General features: G+C 34.3%; 1 long non-coding RNA gene and 1 pseudogene across 1 annotated transcript; both read right to left on the reverse strand.

Annotated features, from left to right (window-relative positions):
* Positions 1-1,134: 1,134 nt before the first annotated feature.
* On the reverse strand, positions 1,135-3,874 carry LOC110904280 (annotated as a pseudogene).
* A 7,062-nt stretch (positions 3,875-10,936) lies between these two features.
* LOC110906071 lies at positions 10,937-12,079 on the reverse strand. The gene is made up of 2 exons (XR_002573633.2): positions 11,678-12,079; positions 10,937-11,089 (listed from the first exon to the last, which is right to left on the reverse strand). It is a non-coding gene; the product is annotated as an uncharacterized LOC110906071 (long non-coding RNA).
* Between the last annotated feature and the right edge of the window lie 8,566 nt (positions 12,080-20,645).

The raw sequence follows: 20,645 nt of genomic DNA on the forward strand, positions 1-20,645 counted from the left end.
GTCAAAAATTTATTATTTATTTTTCTTTCTTTGATAATAAAGACTAAAGTTTTTTTTTCTTTTTTTTTTTTGTTTCTTTATAAAAAAAAATAAAAAAAAAAAAACTTGAGTCTTTATTATCAAAGAAAAATAATTAATAATTTTATACGCCCGCTTGCAGTATACGCATATAATGTATATATGTGTAGGCACTCATGGGCAAAAGTGAAAGTGCACTAATTTTAACGTTATTTTACTAATTTCGTGAAAATAACGTTAAAAAGCGAGGGACAGTTAATCATGCATCATGTGGTGGCGTTGATAGCCGAAAGACAAGGGGGTACATGCACTAATCGGCCTTTGTCCCAATTGTTGAGTGTTATGTGCCTTATGTCCAAGGCTTGATGCAAAACTACTATCGAGCCGGGGGTCTTATTGGAAGCAGCTCCTCTATTCCTATGGGGTAGAGGTAAGGTTGTCTACATCTTACCCTCCTCAGACCCTATTTTAGCTTTGCTATTGAGGATTTAGTGAGTAAGATGATGATGATTTTATTTGCTTTATAAATACAAAAGTCATCATGAAAGTAGACAAAAATGTAATTGATAACGGTCGTGTTCATGTATTCAAGCACGCCACAATTATCAAATGTATGCATCTTGCCAAACTATCATTCAAGAAGCACGTCTCATTTTTCATTTTTCAAAATGTTATCCTTCTTCTATAGCGACGGATATTACCTATGGGCTATGGACTAAAGCGCCAACGAGGGAGATCACCTATAACATGTCTAAGCACGAAGAAGACAATCATCATTACTAACGTTGCACGATAGCTACATGTTGTACGGATGCTAAAAAAAATATTACCTTCGCGTATGAACTATTATCACTCAAAAGGGAGAATCAGAAAAAGACATAGAACGCTTACCGTGAATAATCGAGTATTAAATGACCTCAACTACCCGACATAAATACGACTCTCAACAAGCATGTTCGCTCATTTAATGCTCCCACTACCAATACTTATTCTCATACCAGAGTTAGTTTAGTCGCGGGTTCAACATCCCGCTACAAGGGTAACGGTATATCTTGTTGAGTTCTTTTGTAGGTTACTAGGTTTCCAACCCAAATATGATCAGTCATGTTCAACAACTTTAGTAGCAACATCCTTGATAACTATTCAACTCTTGAACTTTAAACAACACAATCACAATCTAACATCATATCCTACATCACATATTGTTACAAAAGTAATTATTCAACTTTGTGTAACCCCTAACCGGACTTTCGGATTCGCTAACTTTGATAAACTTAACTTATAGAAAAAAAATAGTAATATCCAAAGTCCAAAACACGCAAACCATCACATGTAACTAACATGTGTCGGGTCTTGGGACAGTACATGCTTTCTTCACCATGCATCACTTCCAGACCATATTCCCCATGAACTGGAGGGCCGGAATTCCCCGTATCTCCACATCAACCAACGGTGCTTCAGTTAAAGCCAAACCACCCAATTCAGGATCGCTTCGAATCATATCAAGGGCACGCATTTGATCCTGTAACGTACAATCATGTCATATTAAATTATTTATGCCAAACTACAAACCATATATAACATATATATGAAACTAAATTACCTTTCTTTTCATTGAGCAAAATTTGCAATCTGTTGCAGATGGAGGTAATATTTGGTTAACAATAAGTCTTTTTACAGGGACCTTTTCTTTCTTTAAAGATGCATGTAGCCGTGACGACTCCCTGACTGCCATAACCTGTCATACACAGTTTTCTAAGAAAGATTTAACCCACTTTTGATCAAAACCGTAAAATGACTTCAGTTTTTTATCTTCTTTTTTAACAATAACTAAACCAATAGACCGATTACCGTAGGAATAGTCACAATGACAAATTCGGTAGTTTCTGAGTCACGAAACAAGTCTCTAACTTTTGCCATTCTTTCCCTTAATTGCTCTAGTTTGTCGGTCTACAAAAAGAAATAGTGGTCAAGATCGTTTTCACACTACGATTTACAGCGTGAAACAAATTATTCAATGCTTACAGGGCCTTCCGCAAGCGATGGCTGTTCTTTTCCAAATACAGATTTAATGGCAGAAGTAGCTGAAGCAATCTTCTTTTTCATCTGGTCAGTAACAAATAACAAGTGAATTTAAAACAACATGCAGAACATGTAACGAATACAACAGGATCAAGATAGCGTTTTGGGGGATAAAAGTTAATAATATACCTTCATTATTTTGCCTATGGATGCATCCATGAAATTCGGTAAAGACAAAAGCCGAAGTGTATGACCCTGAACAAAACAGGTGTTTGAATGACACAAACAACTACCATTTTTGAAACCTTTTAAGGGATTTGAAACTGTTAATTACCGTAGGCGCAGTGTCAAACACTATCCTTGTGAACATACTATATTCTGGCGAATCAACAAACTGCATTACCTGCAAAGAATCTTTGTCGGTCAGTGTAACGCGACATTCTTAAGTTCGTCAAAGAGCTATGCATTAAGAGCACACTATGTACTAATAAATGATAAGAAAAGTCGAAAAAAAGGTACCCACTTTCGATATTGCAACAGCTTCATCTAGACCAGGAGGAGGTGTATCCAACAGCTCCGCCAATTTCAATTCTCCCAACTAAAATGTCAACGTGTTAGACACTAATCAAAAGACACACACGTTTTACGGTCAAAATAAACAAGCGTGTTATCTCACCTGTTCAGCTACCATTCCAAGGCCCATACTATCCATAATATTTTTCACACCACCATTGTTTTGTGATGCATAACGGAAATCTTCCTTGGTTTTTTCCGGATTAATCTATCAAGAATTCAAAATCCTATTAATTATTATTATACAAAGGGTATCATATATGAATATTCATACAGATTGAAGGTATTAATTATTAGTACCTCGAGTCCAAACAATGGCGAATCTAATCCTCGAATTGGAACCAGTGTCCCACCGCTCAAATCCTAGATATGCACGTATCTTGCAGTAAATCAAACGTAACTTTCCCATAACAGTTATGTAACACTACCAATGAACATATGTATACAATATTAAAGAACATATACAAACGGATACCTGATCAAATGAATCGCTTAAAGAGTGAGCAGGGTCCATAGAAACTACAATGGTGGGATGACCTTAATTTGCAAATTTTACAGCAAGGGATGCTGCACAACTTGTTTTTCCTACACCTCCTTTGCCACCCAACATGTAATATTTCCTTTGATTTCCCGTGTCGAAAAGGGAAACAGCGTTGGCATCACTTGCCAATGATCTTGCTGCAGAAGAGATATACATATATATATACCCATGAGTGCAAGAAATGTTTTTGTTACATATATATAATTACTACTTTTGTTGGTTTGCATTTGGTTAAAATCTTAAATGTAATTAATTACCAGCCCTTGAATTATGATTCCATTTAGCACACTGTTTTAAACCAATGAAATTTGAAATTTTCCTTTATTTAATCAACCCGGTTTGCCAGGTCTATTGAGGGTGATTAACATTCATTTTGGTTGCAAATTGGCTGAAAATTCAAAAAAAAAAAAAAAAAAAAAACACGCTGCAATGTGCTACAGATCCTACAATAGTCAATTCTTGACTTCAATTGCAAAAAAAGTCAACTTCAAAGACCCATAATCACTGACATTAGTTTATCAAGCAGACATATGGTTTTCTTTTCAATGGAGACAAATAAGTTGAACAAAAAAGTACCTTGAAATTGAGGTGTTAGGAGGGCTTTGGTGTTGATTTTAATCGAGAGAGAGGTGAAGTAGCCTCTGGTAATATGAAGAAACAGAGAGGAACGATGGGTTTTAGATTTACGGACTAGTCGAACCAGAGTGTAGGCCGCCATTACTGCAGTTATTAAACTATTGAATTATCAAGTAAACAACATTAGCAACTGAAATACACGGGGGGAAGCTTAGGGTTTTTTTTTTAACTTTTTTTTTAACTTTTTTTTTTTTGGAACGACCACTTTGTTATGTTAGACTACCAGACTCTCAAAATTGAAGAGCACCGTTGCGCTACTTTGGCCAGACTTTGTTGTCTTAACCGGACCCACACTGGCTTCGGAGTTTGACACCAAATCGGCTAGAGGTTACGGGTTCAAGGCATCAAAATAGTTTTTGAGGCCTCGTGTGGCATCGCGGAAGCTAACCAATCCATGTCGACAATGGCTCTCGACTAGTGGTGCATTTGTCATGTAAACACGACTAGGCATGTACACCTTCTACGTCTATTGTGGTGGTATCTGATAACGTTTGGACTAGGTAGTAAGCCCAAGCATTCAGTAAGTCGCATTTGTTGTGGTTGACCCAAACAATGCTTGGACTAAGTAGTAAACCCAAGCGTTTAGTGAACCTTAGCAAATGTGATCTTCAAACATTTGGCCTGCCACAAAAGTAGCGTATTTTTTGTAAGGAAATCATCATCATGCCCATGTAGTAAAAGAAGGGTTGGAACTGTTGTGTTAACATGGTACAATGAAGTGTTGAACATCTGGCATTAAGTGCTCTAGCCATATTGCTTTTTAATTGTTCGAATATTTGTTTGGGTTAATTTTATAATCATATTCTCTACTTGTTTCAATTTAGATGAAAGCATCATGTGACAAGAACTAAAATACGAATAAGGTGGATGCACTAGTAATCAAAGTTGATCAAGGCAGTGTAAACGAGGTAATGTTCCAACCAGAAAGAAAACATTGAATACTCTTTCATAGAAAAAAGAATGGGACTAGAAGTCTAATTTTTTTTTTTTTTTATTTGAATGTTTGTTGCTGAATTAAATCAATTTTGTATTTTTTGAATGTTTGTAATTGGAATAAACGACTTTTTTTTTAATATTTGTTACAAAAATTATTCACAAATGTTGAGGTCTATGTGTATGAATTAATAAGTAATGAAGTGAAATCCTGCCTGAAAATAGAGTCCCGAATGCATTAATTTGGGCCAATCTTTTACGGGCCCTAACTCAAAACATAGGCCCAATAGGTGGCTAAACGAACCTAATACATGACTTATATCCAGTAGGCCCAATAGGTGGTTAAACGAAAACATATCCAAATCTATTGTTTTCCCATAACCAACAACCGTGACAACATTATTGGTAATTAGTTAATACTAGAATTACCACCCGCCGCAATGCGGCGGGAATTCATTAGTTATATATCAAATTAGATAAAAGTCAAATGTCTCTTACATGACCGTGAACCTGTGTGTAAAATATAAAAAGAATAACTAAGTTGATCTTTGACCCGTGCGTTGCGACAAACTTATCAAACTGGGGAAATAGATGCTCTGCGAAAGGTCTGTTAAACGGGAAAAAATAGATGAAAAACCGTTGAAACCGCACACGCACGTTGCGGCGTGTTAACTTAGAACGAAACGTTAAACGGAAAACTTGCGAAAGATGAAAGGTATAAGGGACCAAAGTTGAATGTTAAAAAATGTTGGGGTTAAATTGCAAATGATGTAAAACTTTGAGTTAAAAGTAAAAAAAAAAATCAAAGTGGTTAAATTGTAAAAGATAGAAACTTTTGAATTATAATTGAAAAACCAAACTAATCAAAAGGTTTCAAATTATCAAAGAATGAAACCTTAAACTTAAATTGTCAAAACTTTAAACTTTAGGGTTAAAAAAGGAAAAATCCAAATTTTTTTTGAAAAACTCCCAAAACCTATGGTACAACTTCCATATGCATATATATGTTGCTTATTTATAGTTTGTAATTATGTTGTGGTTCTAGCCGATAATGGATTGATCAAAAGAAAATGAGTAAATTACAAATTTTGTCCTTTATATTTACATCGTTTTGCAGACAGTGTCCTTTTACGCAAAAGTTGACGAGTTCTGTCCTTAATGTCTCAAAATCTTGCACCGTATGCCCTTTGAGCCTAACCCAGTTAATTTTTTCTGTTAAATCAAGGTATTTTTGTAAGTTAGTATGTAGATGAGGGTACTTTTGTAATTTTTCCCTTTCATTAAAATACATGCTAATTAAAAAAAAACAAAAAATTAAAACATATAAACTCAAACCCTCTCTTTTCATTATCTCTCTATCTCTCTCTCTTCTTTCTCTCTCTCTCAGCCACCATCCACCATAGACCACCACCACCACCTCTGGCGACCCACCCACCTCCCCCTCTTTGCCACCACCATCAGCCTCCACTGCCACCACCTGCTACCTTCCACCACTACCTTAGAAACCCAACTCCTCTTCTCCTCAGATTGGTGCTCATAAGCTACGGCGGCCCTAGAGTTTCACCCCAAGGCTCGCCAGTGACTGTAAAAGAGGTGATGAGCGGGACGAACAATGACCCCCAAAACCTCACTCTGCCCCACCTCTCACACTTTCCTCCGGCCACCGCATCGTCCACTTGCCGCCGATTCATCACTCCGACTGTTTCTCCTAATTCAGGTTTGTTTACATCTACTCATCGATGTAATTTACTCATTTATGCTTTCAGATCTGCTTATCGATTGTTTCTCCTAATTCATCTACCCATCGACTATGTTAAACTGGAAGAAGACTAGTGGATTTGGAACTTGATGGCTGCTACTGAGATGTTACAAGACTAGTTAAGACCATGGGGTATGGCTTGGGTTGGAGCATTTGTTGACACGTGGAATGGGAGCCCCCCACCGCCTAGTTACATGTCCCCGGGGTATGGCGGGGCGTGGGTTTGGCTTGGGTTGGGTGTGGTAGATTGTTAAAAAAAATAATACAAAAAGAGCAAGCCAATAAGAGCAAGCCAGCTAGCATGTCCCCCCGCCCGGCTTGAAAGCCAAGCCCCAAGGGCCACGCCCCAACCCAAGCTCACCCGGGATGGTGCCTTGGGCGTTTTCCCCCAACCCCCGCCCAAACCCCCGCCCCATACCACATGGCCTAAAATGGAAGAAGACCGGTGGATCTTGGAACTAGTGGATCTATGTTAAAATGGAAGAAGACCAGTGGATCTTGGAGTTTGATAATTATCAGACCATGTGTAGTGGTTAAGAAAAATAATGCCCCCACCTTGGGACATTATCCGACACGTGGCAACCCAGTCAGCATGAGGCGTTATTGCAAAATTGGCGTAGTGAGAATAATGCCCAAATAATGCCCCTTTCAATCCTTAAACAAAAAAAAAAAAAAACAAACAAACTGATTTCTCATTGGGTGGTCAACCCAAGTCAAACCTCCAACAAGTGCAAACTGGCGTTTTAATAATAACGCTAATCAAATTTTTTTTCAAAAATAACCCCCCAAAACGCCCAATGTAATGGGAGTGGGGGCGTTATATAGCGTTTTTTTTGTTTTTTTGAAAAATTTTTAAAAATCACGCCCCACTACAGGTGGTCTCATAATTATATGAATGATTCTTGGAACTTGATGGCTGTCACTGGGATGTTAACAAGACTAGTGGATCTTACTAAGTTATAAGACTAGTAGGTGGTGGTTGCACTAGTGTTTAGGGGTGATATAATGTGTGGAACTAAAAAGGGCATGGGAAAGACTAAAACACTCTCATGTGCCTTGCACATGATTTAACTTAATGTTAGAAATTAACTGGGTTAGGCTTAAATGACATACGGTGCAAGATTTTAAGACATTAAGGACAAAACTTGTCAACTTTTACGCCAAATGCACCGCCTAGTGTAAACTTAAATGATAAAACTTATAATTTACTCAAAGAAAATATATGGAATCCAAATTAGAAAATAGAGAGATAATTTCGACTAACTTTATAACTTTCATTCCTTCTAGAAACTTTAACAAACTGACTATAAATAGCCATACAAACATCACCCACTACTTGTTAAAATGACTTAATAAACTCACCCACTATTTTACCTACTAACTAGAAAATGCAAATAAGCTAATGGAATCCTCAAAAACTGGAAAATAGACTTTATTTGGAAACATGAGGTTAGTGGTGAACCCATGAATTATTTGTTAGGGGTGCGGATGGGGTGTGCGATCAAGTTTTTTTTTTCCTAAAATATACACTAATTTTTTTCAAGAGGTGCGGCCGCTAACGTTAGCCAAAGGATGGGTCCACCCCGTGAGGCATCCCCTAGATTCCTTATTTACTGCACTTAACTTAAAAACTAAAGAAATATAATAATTTAAAAAAGAGACATTGAACTCATGCATGTATCGCACGACCTTGACATCGTGGGTACGTAACATATTAAAAAAAATATAGAAGTTAAACTATTTTGTCATAAGAGTTGGCAAACTAAGTGTGAGGATATATACGCATTAATCGTATATTAAATTAATTATTCTTGAAAAGGGAATGAGGTAAAGTTGGCTGAGGATGGAGATAAAAAGGGTGCATAGTCATAAAGATTATTAGCTTATAACTAACCCCAATAACCCTCAAAAGGGCAATGCTTACAAGTGAAACCTACGCCAAATAACATCTCGCAATTCAAAACCCACCAAATAAAGATATGCTATACGGTACCCACTCCCAATGTCACCTTAAAAATTATATATATAGGGCTCATTTTAAATGAGAACCATCACGAGTTGTAAAAATTGTGAGAACTTTTTCTTTTCGTGCGAGATAGGTCAATTTTTTATGGCACAAACATAGATGAAAATATTATAAACACATCTGTAAAAAAAATAAGTAAAAAAATTGTCGAGTCGATAGTTTTGACTGATGCAAGTTTTTTTACGCGCTGGTATAAATTTTATAGGAATATAAATATTTTTTTACACCTCATGTAAATGTGGGTATGCGACATTTTTTGTAATTTATTTTTCTTTTTGCTGAAACAAGTGATTTTTTATGAGTTTTGAGAAAAAAAATTTGGAAAAACCTTTTGAATGGCCTAGTTCTCACGGTTCTCACAACTCAAAGTGGTTCTCAATTTAACCCATCCATATATATATATACATATATATATAAGTTAGGTTAACGTACAAGAGCCCTTATCCTACATTACGTACGTGATCATCTCAGCCGTCAGATCTTCATCCCACATTAAAATCGCATGTTGGTTTTTTGTAACAATTTCGCATGTTGGTTTTTTAACATGCGATTTCATCAAAATTACCACATGCGAAATTGTTACAAAAAACCAACATACGATTTCATCAAAATTATCACATGCGATTTCATCCATGTTATTTTATAACATGTGATTTCACATCGCGTACGTTAAGCCATTTTATACAATACACTTTTTCTATATAGAAAACCCACTTGAGTTGAGAAAACCCAAGAAACTCAACATCTACCATTGATTAGAAGAGATGGATGGTTGTGATGTGTTTGGGTATTATCTCTCTTACTTTTTTATTATATTAATCAATAAATGGTACATCTAAGGGTAAAATCGGGATAGAATCAACTGTGCATCAGACTTCCTTTGATGTGTCCCCTTTCTCGTGCATCTTTTTTAACATATAATTCAAAAATACATATTAAAAAAAAAAGAAAAGAAAAAAAGTTCTGACAAATTCTTTTTCCAATGTGTCCTCTTTCTCTTGCATCTTTTTCTTATTAAAAAACATTAAAATCTGTATATCACCCTATCATCCTAAGGTACATTCATGAAATGATGGTTTTTTTAATTCATATATATTAACAAAAAAAAGTGTCAACTTCTTCATAAAGTTGTTTTGGGCCACTGGTGTAGTATATAACAAATAAATGTAAAAACATTAAGTGAAAAACTGCACATACACGTTGAATAAGGTTACATTATATGTACCATCTTATTAAGGTTACATTCTACAAATAACGTTACCATTTAAAGGATATCGCCGATATCCACATACATAAAAGTGTAACGCGTTTTCTTTTCTTTTTTCATCCGACAAAAAGTGTTATATTACATCACATTTTTTTATAAAAAGTCGTCTTCCTACTAAAAGATGTTACATGTTGGTACGTACACTACAATTTTTACATGATCAGTTTTACGTCACATATGTAACACTTTTTTTTGTAACATAAAAAAATGTAACACTTTCCTTTGATTGATTGTTACATTTCTATAAATGGCATTATTTTTGTAACACAAAAAAAGTGTAACAGGGATATCTTGCTTTGATTGATTGTTACATTTCTAACACAAAAAAAAATATAACACACTTCGTTTCTGTAATAGTCACTTTATTTTTATAATAATCTGGAAAAAAATGTAACAACACACTTTATTTTTAAAACAATCTAAAAAGTGTAACAATACACTTTATTTTCAGTAACATGCATAATTTATGTAACACGAAAAAATGTAACATGCATTTTTTCTTCGATTGTTACATTTCTAACACCCGGTTACATAGTGTTACATAAAAAATGCCTAGATCTTAGAGGTTCGTAACTAAGACGCAAATAATTGTTATGAGAATTGTTACATCAAAAATAAACATCCTTAACAATAATCCAACATATAGATGAAGTTACACCACGTGTAAACATACACTTTCTGTATAATTTCAAAAAAAATGTAAACACCCAGTAAACAAGAAAAATGTTTTTTTTAACCATTTAAAGGATATCCACATACATAAAAAATGTAACGTGTATTCTGTTTAATTTGTTTTGTAACACTTTTTATTTATTATATACTGGGTAAACGAATGTATAATATTTAAAAAATCTTTGTGTACTTTAACAAGAAAGAAAAGATACACATTTTCTATTAAAAATGAGATTAAAAAATATAAACTCATAAAGACCGAAATGACCATATGAAAGTACACTGTACTAGTCAACTTTTCCTAATCTCTCTCTCTCTCTCTCTCTCTCTCTCTCTCTCTCTCTCTCTCTCTCTCTCTCTCTCTCTCTCTCTCTCGTTTTAATCTTTTTTTTTTCAAAGATAATAATTTTAAATGTAACTGTAAAAAAAATTGTTACACTTTTACAAATAAAAACTGTTACACTTTACTAATAAAAAAAAGAATGTAACTACAAAAAATGTAATGTATTACTGATAAAAAAATACATGTAATTGCAAAAAAAAAGTTCCATTTGTAACTATCACTTCTACAAATCCAGATCCATTACATCTTCGTCGCACAATTATTATTGAACCACAATGTATCCAGATCAGTTGCATAACCTAAACATATAAAAAAACAAAAAAAGGAAATTTAGCCTTTGAAGTAAATTTATATTTTTTAGAAATAACAAAAGCCCATGATAAATGTACATGTTAAATTATAATGGATGACTTGTAAAATGAACAATACTTCCAGATTAATTCAAAATGATGTCTTCAAAACACGACCCCAAATGTCCAAATGAACTTTTAACTTTAATGCCTCAACTTTAAATAATCGAGACTACACACATCACATAACATCGGTACAAGGATCAATTAACCAGAATCAAAATCAAAATTATTAATACAAAAGAAGACAAACATGATCGAAAAAGTTAAAAGTCAAGAAAAGCTAAAACTTCAAACAATCAAAAATTTGTGATGCATAATTTTTTATCAGAATCTCACTTTTAAATAGAGTAATAATTTTTTTTATCTAGAGAGAAAAAGATCCAAACCCATTTCAAAACAAGAAACATACAACCCAAAATACAAAAAAAAAATGCCCATATGCCAGATTCAATTAATCAAACACACATACACAGTACAATCAAGAAAACAACAAACAAATCATCCAAAGTTATCAAGAAATGAAAAGGATTGAACCTTATGGATCTGGAGGATCTTTTAGATTTGGAACATCATGTTCAACATCGAACACCTTTTAGATCATCTTCAACATCGAACCGTCATCTGAAACATCATCTTCAACATTGAACATAGTCAACCGGATCTGGAGCATCTTTTGGATCTGGTAGCATCTTTCCGGAGTATCTTCAACCAGAGCATCTGGAGCATCTTCAACCGTCATATGAAACATCATCTTTTTTATCTGGATCATATTTTTATTCGGAGCATCTTTTAGGTGCGGCGCATCTGGATGATGATCTTTTCAACTGGATAATCTTTAGGATTTAGAGCACTTTGGATGTGGATGATGATCTTCAAGATTTGGAAATATATTAGAAAGATAAAGATATAAAGAGAGAGAGAGAGAGAGAGAGAGGATGATTGTGATCTATGTAAAGAGAGAGAAAGGCATGTACGTAATGATATAAAGAGAGAGAGATAGCAGACTTACATTTTCTGGAACATGTAAAATGACGTAAATACCCCTCTTATATTTTATGCACATGTGACGTGGCTAAATCCTAGCCACACATGTGGGTTTCTAGAGTTTTCTCATCTAGAGTGGGTTTTCTCATTGTAATTAGCCTCTATATATATATATATATATATATATATAGAGAGAGAGAGAGAGAGAGAGAGAAAGTATAATATACAAAAGCCCTAATCATACTTCATGTACGCGACTATCCTGACCGTCAGATATTTGTGATTATCACGCATGGATCAGATTTATCACGCATGGACCAGATTATCACGCATGGATCAGATTATCACACATGGATATAAGCCACTGAAATAATCACGTATGTATTAAATAATCACGCATCTAATTAATCACGCTTTTAATCCCCTGATCTGACGGTCAGGATTGTCGCGTACGTGAAGTACGATTACTCATAATGTATGTTAACCGCTCTCTCTCTCTCTCCCTATATATATATATATATAGGGTAATGCTAGACAAAAAAACCCTCAAATTCTTAGAAAACTCTGGAAACCCAAATCTCCCCCCATTTTTACCCAACCTCCCGACATTTTTTTTTTGAAAAAAATTACACATGTAATATACATGTTTTAGAGTGTTTTGGGCCAAAAAAAAAACAAAAAAGCGCCGAAGGGATTTTTTTTAAAAAAATAAACAAAATTCAGTGCCTAACATGTGTTAGACAAAAATGCTGAAAGTTGCTGAATTTTTTTTTTTAAATTATCCCTTCGGCGCTTTTTTGATTTTTTTTGGCCCAAAACTCTTAAAAACATGTATATAACATGTGTTATTTTTTTCAAAAAAAAAATGTCGGGAGGTTGGGTTTTCTAGGGTTTTTTATATAGATAGGGTTTTCTATCTAGCCCTACCCTATATATATATATATATATATATATATATATATATATATATATATATATATATATATATATATATCTATATAGGGAGCCGCTAGAATGAAAACCACCTCGAGTTGTAAGAACCGCGAGAACTACACCCCACGGAGCGCCGTTCGCCATGATTTTTTTTTTACAAGTAGATGTGTATATTATAAACACAGCCGTAAAAAATCATGGCGAACGGCGCTCCGTGGGGTATAGTTTTTTACACCACAAGTTTGGTGAAAAAAATACGGCTGTATTTATAATACACACATCTACTTGTAAAAAAAAATCATGGCGAACGGCGCTCCGTGGGGTGTAGTTCTCGCGGTTCTTACAACTCGAGGTGGTTTTCATTTTAGCAGCCCCCTATATATATATATATATATATATAGAGAGAGAGAGAGAGAGAGAAAGTATAATGTACAAAAGGCCTTATCGTACATTATCGTACGCGACCAAGTGTATAACATGCGTAATTACAATTTTGATCGAAAATAACGTGCGTGATTTTAACTTCCATGCGTGATTATCAAATAAAACTGATCCCATGCGTTTTTTGGTGTTCCCATGCGTGATTTTTGACTTCCATGCGTGATTATACCCTGATCCGACGGTTACGCTTGTCGCGTATGTAATGTAGGATAAGCCTTTTTGTATGTTAACCTTTCCCTATATATATATATATATATAGGATCGCTAAAATGAAAAAAAAACCACCTCTAGTTGTAAGAACCATGGGAACCACTTTCTGACCCTTAGATCAACTAGATGGGGATGGATGTGATTAAAAGTAGTTAATATTAATATTAAAAGTTTTTTTCTTATTATGTCTTTAATATTGTAATTCAAAAGGGTATTTAAGTAAAATCACTCTATTTTGTCTTTTTATATATATTAATTTTAAATTACCTTTTGTCCTATTCATTAATTAGTTTTTGACTTAATTATTTTTTATTTATAAACAGACTTTTTTTTCAAAACAATTTTTTGAAATCAAAATTTTATTATAATTTTTTTAATTTTTAAGATTTACGTCCCGGTTTTTTACGTCAACATTTTTTTACGTTTTACGCGCCGGTTTTTTGCGTTTTACGTTTCGGTTTTTTACGTCAACGTTTTACGCGCCGGTTTTTTTGCGTTTTACGTCCCGATTTTTTACGTCAATGTTTTTTTACGTTTTACGCGCCGGTTTTTTACGTTAACGTTTTTTACGTTTTACGCGCCGGTTTTTTACGTTAACGTTATTTACGTTTTACGCGCCGGTTTTTTGCGTTTTACGTCCCGGTTTTTTGCGTTTTACGTCCTGGTTTTTTACGTCAACGTTTTACGCGCCGATTTTTTTACGTTTTACGTCCCGGTTTTTTACGTCAACGTTTTTTTACGTTTTACGCGCCGGTTTTTTACGTTAAAGTTATTTACGTTTTACGTGCCGGTTTTTTGCGTTTAACGCCCCAGTTTTTTACGTTACCGTTTTTTTTACGTTTTACGTGCCAGTTTTTTGCATTTAACGCCCCGGTTTTTTACGCTACCTTTTTTTACGTTTTACGCGCCGGTTTTTTTACGTTAATGTTTTTTACGTTTTTACGTTTTAGTAAAAAAATTTACGTTTTGCGATTTACCTAAAAACTTTTAACGTTTCACGGAAAACTTTTTACGCTTTACGTAAAAACTTTTTACGTTTTACGTTTACGTTTTACGTAAAAACTTTTTACTTTTTACGTTTTACATTTTTACGTAAAATTTACGTTTTACGTTACCTTTTTTTACGTTTTGCGCGCCGGGTTTTTTACGTTAACATTTTTTACGTTTTACGCGCCGGTTTTTTTACATTTTACGTAAAACATTTTACGTTTTTCGTTAAAATTTTTACATTTTACGTTTTTACGTAAAAAGTTTTACGTTTTACGTAAAAAGTTTTACGTTTTACGTAAAAAGTTTTTTACGTTTGGCGTAAAAATTTTTACGTTTTACGTAAAACTTTTTATGTTTTACGTTTTAAGTAAAAAAGTTTACGGTTTACTTTAAAAAGTTTAGGGTTTAAGTTTTTTTTCTTTTACAAACACTTTTTTGCACAAAAACGAACGCACCCAAAAAATCGTTACCCGGTAGGTGTCTCAGATAGTTTGCTATCATCATCGACGCCTCAAAAAAATATAAAAAACCCAGCAAAACAAAAATAAAAAAGAACGAGTGGAATCTGGAAAAAAAAAAGTTTTGGCTCAGATTTTCCGAACATCAGATGCTGCAAAGTGGGGTTGCGGGTTCAAAAACCTACCCTCCACCATCCTTGCCGCGCCATCGTCCTTTTTTTGCATCATCACCGCCAATTCCAAAAGCCACCAGATTCAACATGAACAACATTCAAACCCCAGATTCAACATGAACAAACATTCAAAAACAGAATATCATTCAAACGCATATTCAACAGGATCAAAAAAAGGTCCCAATAACATCATGAATATCCAGATTCAAACATGAACAACATTCAAGCCCAGATTCAACAGAATCAAACTAGAAAGTCAAACCACCATTTTTTCTAGAGAGAGAAACTATCACTGCCAAAAATCTCAAAACACCAAATCATTTTTTCTAGACAGAGAAATTATCACACAATTCATAATTTGCATTCAAAAAACTATCACTGCCAAAAATTTCAAAACCTCAAATCATAATTTGTGTTCAAAGACAACTCACACAAATCATAATCAAAGAAAACACAAATCATAATTTGTTTCAAAACAACTTACACAATCAGAATCAAGGAACACCATCGCCGCCGTAATAAACCCACCACCGTCACCATTAATCCTAACCGGCAACCTTCACCAACGTCGCCGGAGAAACGTGGGGGCCGCCGTCACAGGTGTGGGTGGCCCACCACCACCGTCGCCGTCACAGGTGTGGGTGACCCACCACCACAACCGCCCTTCACGCAACGCCACCACCACCAACTTTGTCGACCAACTCTGCCAAACACCACCATCGGCACCGATCTGTAGCGACCACCACCACCTAGATAACATCCGACTCCGGTAAGTGAGCAAGTAGAGAGAGAAAGATCTAACGAGATGGAGTCTTGCTGCGGTTGCGGCGGCGGAGGAGTACTTGTGGTGGCGGAGACGGGTGTTGGCCGACCGTTAAATCAAGAACAGGGGGGTGTTGGGGGTTTACAGAAGGGGATCAGATATGATGAAATATGGTGGTGGGTTATGGTTTGAAGAGAGGTTAGTAGTGAACTCACTGCAATTAATTTAGAAAAATGGTAGGGATGAAGGTTTTTAAGAGAGAAGAGAGCTTTTCAAGGAGAGAGGTGATTGAGATATGACAAAAAGTCCGAAAGACTTTAAATGCAAGAGAGAGAGAGAGAGATTTGACTTTTAAAGTAAATGACTAAAATACCCCTTATTCTGATTGGTTGAGAGTGGTTCTCGCGGTTCTTACAACTGGGGATGGTTTCTATTTTAGCGGCTCCCTATATATATATATATATATATATATATATATAGATATATATATATATATATATATATATATATATATATATATAGGGAGGAGCTCATGCGAGAACCACCCTTATTGTGAGAACCTTGAGAACCAATGTGAACACAACCTAAAATAGCTAAAAAAACCTAAAAAAAACCTAACCCCCAACCCCCCCCCCCCAAAAACCTAAACCCCCCACCCCCCCCCCCAAAAAAAAACCTAACCCCCCCCCAAGCTAAAAAAACCTAAAAAAAACCTAAAAAAACCTAAAAAAAACCTAAAAAAACCTAAAAAAAACCTAACCCCCACCCCCCCCCCCCCCCGCCCCCAAAAAACCTAAACCCCCCCCCCCCCCAAAAAAACCTAAACCCCCCCCCCCCCCCAAGCTAAAAAAAACCTAAAAAAACCTAAAAAAAACAAAAAAAAAAACCTAACCCCCCCCCTAAAAACCTAAACCCCCCTCCCCCACCCCCCAAAAACCTAAACCCCACCCCCCCCCCACCCAAGCTAAAATGCTAAAAACTAAACCCCCAAAAAACCTAAAAAAATCTAAAAAAAATCTAAAAAAATCTAAAAAAATCAAAAAAAAAATCTAAAAATTTTTTTTTGATTTTTTTAATATTTTTTAGGTTAAAATCGCTACTTTTCGAAGCAAAAAAAAAAAAAAAAAATTTTAAAAAAAAAATTTAAATTTTTTTTTTTTTTTTTTTTGCTTCGAAAAGTAGCGATTTTAACCTAAAAAATATTAAAAAAATCAAAAAAAAATTTTTGTGTGATTTTTAGCTATTTTTAGGCATTTTTGGTGTGTTCACATTGGTTCTCGCGGTTCTCACAATAAGAGGTGGTTCTCGCATGATCTTCTCCCTATATATATATATATATATATATATATATATATATATATGAAGGTTTAAATGAGAACACTAAATATTCAAAGAACCGTGAGAACAAATGAAAAAACCGCGAGAACTTGGTCAAAAACAATTCAAATTCAAAAAAAATTTCTACACTTATCATTATTATTCAAATACAATGTTAGAAGTTTAATTTGCACATTTAAATTTACGTGAATTCGTAAATAAAGAAAATTTACACATGTGTAAGTTTGCCATTTACACATGTGTAAATTTGTCAGGTTATACCATTTGATCATATCATTTGTCAGGTTTTTATGCAATTCCACACAATATGCCTAAATTATGACCAAAATGTCTTTTTTACGCGTAGAATGAATTTGAAACATAATAAACATATCAACTGAGTTTGAAACGTATATATCACTATATTAAACATGTTTTAGCATTGGACTTGACATAGACCCATACGATCACCCGATGCTGCTTATGCGCGTACGGTTGACTTATATAGCCTAGTTTATATAAGTTAGCCTAATCGGGTCAAAATTCCAAATTAGTTCTAATCAGAATGTATGATTGTTTGACCCATAATACGAGTCATAGTACTCGTGAGGGTGCAAAGCACATTCTATCCGGTCTCCGCTTAATCTAGTAAACCGTACCGATTTTATTATAAGTTAACCGGTCCAAGTCATATGACTTGAATAAGACCCGTTAACATTCTAACGGATCATAGTTCCGTCCTTTCCAGACTAGGAGCCTCCAGTAAATTACACTTGTGTTAGTTATTTTGATTTAACGGTTATGCTTAACATATATTTTTGGATTGTAAAGATAAAGTATTACCGCTTGGGGTACGGAAAAATATTACCGCTTGGTCGGATATGGGTATGGGATCAATGACCAATGTGTCCAAAATCTATTTCCAGACTAGGAGCCTCAGGTAAATACTCTTAATCTATTTTCCCTATACGGGCTTGGGGTATATTACCGCTTGGTCGGGTATGGGATCAATGACCAATGTGTCCAAAATCCAAATAACCCGTTTTAATCCGTTATGCTTGATAACTTAAACAATGGGGGTTAATGCGACCGTGTCCTGAATATCCACATCTCACTTAATTAAGTGGTCACGACTTAAGCGTGGGGTGTAGGTATACACCTGGCAGACGCTAATGCTATGATAAAATATTTTTCTTAAGCGCGGGGTATAGGTATACACCTGACAGACGCTAATGCTATGATAAAATATTTTTCTTACCCAATATGGGGATTAAAGTGGTGTGTCGGTTAATCATGTATCAGAGTTTAGTTCTGGGCCCCATATGTATTAACAAACATGTAATACTGGTAACAAGAGATATAGTTTGTCCCAAGCTATTTATGAAAATGATATACCAAATAGTATAAAAATGGTTTTGAAAAGATTTTCAAAACGTGTCGGTTAATTGTATTTACCAGTGAAAACTGACGTATTTTCAAAAGACTCCAAGCAAAAAGCCTAGTAGTCTTATGTAATCATTTTGTAAATTTCGATCCGCCTGTGGATCTTTAGTACACTCTCGGTCTGTATATTATTTTGAACTTTTGGACATTTTTACTTTGTAATAACTATTTTATAATCCCAAGATTTCCGTTGTGTTAAATGTGAATATCTATATCAATCGTCACACATAAACCCCAAGTCCGAGCTCACCGGGAAATCAGAGTGTGAAAAAAATAGGGGCAAAACTCGCACGGAAATGCCGAGTTCTCTAAGTTCTCACAACTCGGAAGGGTTTTCCCTTGATCTTGATCGTGTGTGTGTGTGTGTATATATATATATATATACTAGCTTATGACCCGTGTAACACATGGGTTTGTTTTAGTCAATTAGATCAAATTTTCCATCAAATCAATTGTAAGTATATAATGTTTTAAACATCACTCATTAATTGATAGAAAATACGAAATGTCATATGATGAACATTTTACATTTGCTAACAACATTACAACGATAAATACTAATCGATAATGAAATAAATAATAATTAAACAGCGTATGCTAATGAGACATTAAAAACTAATTATAATACTTTCTTGGCAAAAGTTGTCAAGACGTTTTTGTCGTTTAGAAATTATCAAACAATAGGTTGGGGAAGAAGCTTTGGCCCAAACAATACTTGTTCTTAGTTAAGTGTAACAAACGGGTTTTCTTTAGTGGATGAGATAAGAATACATCGTACATTCTATTAAAAAGAATTTATTTAATAAAATCTTATCTATTAATTTATTAAAAGCTAAAAAGAAAAGATATACATTTATAAAATTTCCTAATAAATAATAAAAACTTGACTTCCAAAACAAAGATTGATTATAAATCAAATATAAAAATATTGATTACTTAAATAACTCTTTTTAAGAATCCTGATTATAAAGGTTTTTATAAACAAAATTATAAAACAAACAAATATTAACAATCCCAATACAACTTTCATCAACAACTCTCCTTCACAAGGCTATTGTTCACTTTCTTCTCCATCTTTGGCGATCAGAGATTTGAAGGTTCCGATCAGGTAATACCATTTGTTATCTTCGGTATTTTACTTTTCTGGTTTTACATTTGGGTTTTGGTTACTTGATTTCGATTAAATGCATCAAAATCATAATGTGAGGATGTTGAAATAGAGAAAGTGTATACAAAGTTGTTTTGTTTGATTTAGGGAAGAGTATTGTATAAATGAGTCTTAAAGTGCTAAAGGTAAGAAGTGAAGGGAATATATATATATACTGGAAGGTTTAATGAGAACACTAAATACTGTGAGAACCGTGAGAATGAATAAAAAAAGCCGCATGAACTTGGTCAAAAACAAGTAAAAAAAATAAACTTATCATTATTATTCGAATACAATGTTAGAAAATTAATTTACACGTTTAAATCTACATGTATTCGTAAATATCGAAAATTTACACATGTGTAAGTTTCTCATTTACACATGTGTAAATTTGTTGTATTTAACAAATTTAATAGAAGTGATTTTGAGAGGAGAAATGAATTATTTGTTGCCGTAAATTCTTTTTTGATGTTTTATTATAAATACATTGAGGTTATTATTAAAAAATGGTTTTGATTGATTTCTCAACCGTTTTCACGGTTCTCGCAAAAAAAAAAAACAATAATTTTTTATATGTATATAGTGGCCGATTAATGTACAATATTCCTTAACGTATGAGCGTACGCTGTGAAATTACACACGT

This window comes from Helianthus annuus, chromosome 14, assembly GCF_002127325.2.
Source record: "Helianthus annuus cultivar XRQ/B chromosome 14, HanXRQr2.0-SUNRISE, whole genome shotgun sequence".
NCBI classification, from domain to species: domain Eukaryota; kingdom Viridiplantae; phylum Streptophyta; class Magnoliopsida; order Asterales; family Asteraceae; genus Helianthus; species Helianthus annuus.